Source organism: Bison bison, unplaced genomic scaffold (assembly GCF_000754665.1).
Source record: "Bison bison bison isolate TAMUID 2011002044 unplaced genomic scaffold, Bison_UMD1.0 scf7180017864238, whole genome shotgun sequence".
In the NCBI taxonomy this organism is placed as follows: domain Eukaryota; kingdom Metazoa; phylum Chordata; class Mammalia; order Artiodactyla; family Bovidae; genus Bison; species Bison bison.
Window position 1 is genome coordinate 2,882,778 of NW_011494810.1, and position 3,273 is coordinate 2,886,050.

The 3,273-nt window shown below is 52.6% G+C and overlaps 1 pseudogene across 1 annotated transcript; it reads left to right on the forward strand.

Annotated features, from left to right (window-relative positions):
- Nucleotides 1-520: 520 nt before the first annotated feature.
- Nucleotides 521-1,728, forward strand: LOC104993347 (annotated as a pseudogene). Its single transcript, XR_825818.1, has one exon. The product of XR_825818.1 is annotated as an SWI/SNF-related matrix-associated actin-dependent regulator of chromatin subfamily E member 1-related pseudogene (transcript).
- Nucleotides 1,729-3,273: the final 1,545 nt, after the last annotated feature.

A 3,273-nucleotide genomic window follows, 5' to 3' on the forward strand; every position in this document is an offset into this window, starting at 1 on the left:
CGCAAAGAGTCGGACATGACTTAGTGACTGAACAACAGCATGACATGAGAGGGACCTGAACCAAGGCAGAGGCAAAGGAGGGGGTGGATCAAAGTGTCTTTCTGAATTCAAGAGTCCATGACCCATAGAATGTGCCCAGGAGGGTGGTCCAAGAGGCTTCTAGCTTGAGGGAATATGCGCAATATATAGTATGTAAACCCACTAACAGAGATAAGGAATATATTAGGTGTGAATGTTCAGAGGCAAAGACAAGGAATTTTTGTTTTTCTTCCAACTTTTTTATTGTGGTAAAATACACAGAACATAAAATTTCCTACTGTAACCATTAAATAATATATTTTTATTTGTTTATTTTGGCAGCTCTGTGAGGCTTGGGGGATCTTAGTTTCCCAACTGGGGATCAAACCCAGGCCCTTGGCAGTAAAACATGGAGTCCTAACCACTAGATTGCCAGAGAATTCCCCTATCTTAACCTTTTAAAAAAATATTTGAGAGCAGGGGCGGGCTCCCAGCGGTTGGTTGGAGCGTCGTAGCAGCCGAGAGGTCCGGGAAAGTTTCTTTGAAGGTGCGGCCGGGAGTGGCCATGTCCCACGGCCCCAAGCAGCCCGGCGCGGCCTCCGCACTGGCGAGCGGCAAGGCTCCAGGACAGCATGGGAGCTTCGTGGTGGCTGTCAAGCAAGAGCGCGGCGAGGGCCCGCGGGCCGGAGAGAAGGGATCCCATGAAGAGGAGCCGATGAAGAAGCGCGGCTGGCCCAAGGGCAAGAAGCGGAAGAAGATCCTGCCGAATGGGCCCAAGGCACCTGTCACCGGCTAAGTGCGTTTCCTGAACCAGCGGCGCGAGCAGATCCGGACGCGCCACCCGGACCTGCCCTTTCCCGAGATCACCAAGATGCTGGGCGCCAAGTGGAGCAAGCTGCAGCCGGCGGAGAAACAGCGGTACTTGGACGAGGCTGAACGGGAGAAGCAGCAGTACATGAAGGAGCTGAGGGCCTACCAGCAGTCGGAAGCCTACAAGATGTGTGCGGAGAAGATCCAGGAAAAGATCAAGAAAGAGGATTCCAGCTCTGGGCTCATGAATACCCTTTTGAATGGACACAAGGGTGGGGACTGTGACGGCTTCTCAACTTTCGACGTCCGCATCTTCACTGAAGAGTTCTTGGACCAAAACAAAGCGCGGGAGGCGGAGCTGCGGCGCCTGCGGAAGATGAACCTGGCCTTCGAGGAGCAGAACGCTGTGCTGCAAAAGCACACGCAGAGCATGAGCAGCGCGCGCGAGCGTCTGGAGCAGGAGCTGGCGCTGGAGGAGCGGCGGACGCTGGCGCTGCAGCAGCAGCTCCAGGCGGTGCGCCAAGCGCTCACCGCCAGCTTCGCTTCGCTGCCAGTGCCTGGCACCGGCGAAACGCCCACGCTGAGCACCCTGGACTTCTACATGGCCCGGCTGCACGGCGCCATGGAGAGCGACCCCGCCTTAGCACGACAAGCTCATCGTCCGCATCAAGGAGATCCTGGCCCAGGTCGCCAGTGAGCATCTATGAGGGTGTCGGCCGCCCCACAGATCCAGAGAAGACCAAGCTCTGGTCATGGCCCCTCCCCCAGTTGCACCCCCTGGAGGAGGGGTGGGGGGTTCCATCCTCTGGGGCCAGGCCTGATCCTGCACCTTGGGGGCTCTAGCCCCCCTAAAATTAAATTTCTACAGCATCCCTCTAGCTTTGAATCTCCCCAGGTCCCCATCCCAGAAAACCCACCCCCCATGCACTGTGCAGACTCCCAGGACCCAGCTAGGCCTGTTGGCCTTACAGGTCACATCACACTACACAGACGTGGGAACACACGAGGGGCAATGTAACCCGGGACAGGAGGAAACCCACAGCTGCTCACAGCTGGTGTGGGGAGAGTTACACACCCTACACCCACTCCCCGGGACCAGCTCCCAGACCCAGGGCAGAGAAAACCCACATTCAATACACGGGGACTCCTGCCTGGCAGGCGTCACCCTAAGTACCCACACGGGCAGGCACCTTACAGGGACACACTCTCACACTCCTGGCAGAGCCATCTATCTGTCACCCTCGCATGCTCGTTTAGCTGAGGAACCACCGTGGAGGCAGTTGTTTTGCCACCACTCGATCTGGACTTCTTAAATAATAATAATAAAAAAAAAGGTGGAATTGAATTTCAAAAATATATATATATATTGATTATTTATTTGGCTGCATAGGGTCAGAGGGAAAGAACCTGCATACAGTGTGGGAGACCTGGGTTCAATTCCTGGGTTGGGAAGATCCCCTGAAGAAGGCAATGGCAACCCACTCCAGTATTCTTGCCTGGAGAATCCCGTGGACTGAGGAGCCTGGCGGGCTATAGTCCAGAGCGTAGCAAAGAGTTGGACACAACTGAGCAACTGAGCAGCTAACATAGGGTCTCAGTTGTGGCACGTGGAAACTTTGTTCTGGCATGCAGGCTCCTTGTTGTGGCGCAGGGATGCTAGAATGTGTGCAGAGGCTCAGTAGTTGAGGTTCATAGTCTTAGTCCCCCTGCCGTATGTGGGATCTTAGTTCCCTGACCAAGAATTAAACCTAAGTCCCCTGCAACGGAAGGTGGATTCTTAACCACTGGACTACCAGGGAAGTTCCCTTAACCATTTTTAAGTGTCCAGTTCAGTGGCCTTGCGTACATTCATACTGTGTAATCATTACCACCATCATTTCTAGATCTTTTTTCACTTTGTAAAATGAAAATACACTAAATAATAACCTCCCATTTTCCCCTTCCCCTAACTCCTGGAAACCACCATTATACTTTCTTCTTTACGATTTTGACTACTTTAAGTACCTCATGTAAGTGGGATCATACAGTATTTGTCATTTTGGGTTTTTTTGGCTTCACTAGGTCTTTGTTGGGGTATGCTAGATCTTTAGTTGTGTCATTTGAACTTCAGTTGCGGCATGTGGGATCTAGTTCCCTGACCAGGGATTGAACCCAGGCTCTCAGATTCTTAGCCACTGGACCACCATGGATGTCCCAGTATTTGTCTTTTAGTATCTGGCTTATTTCACTCAGCAGAATTCTTCAAGGTTCATCTGTGTTGTGGCATATGTCAGGATTTCCTTCCTTTTTAAGAGTGGATAATGTTTCACTGTATGGATGAATTGCAGCACGCCAGGCCTCCCTGTCCATTACCAACTCCCAGAGTCCACCCAAACCCATGTCCATCGAGTTGATGATGCCATCCAACCATCTCATCCTCTGTCGTCCCCTTCTCCTCCTACCCTC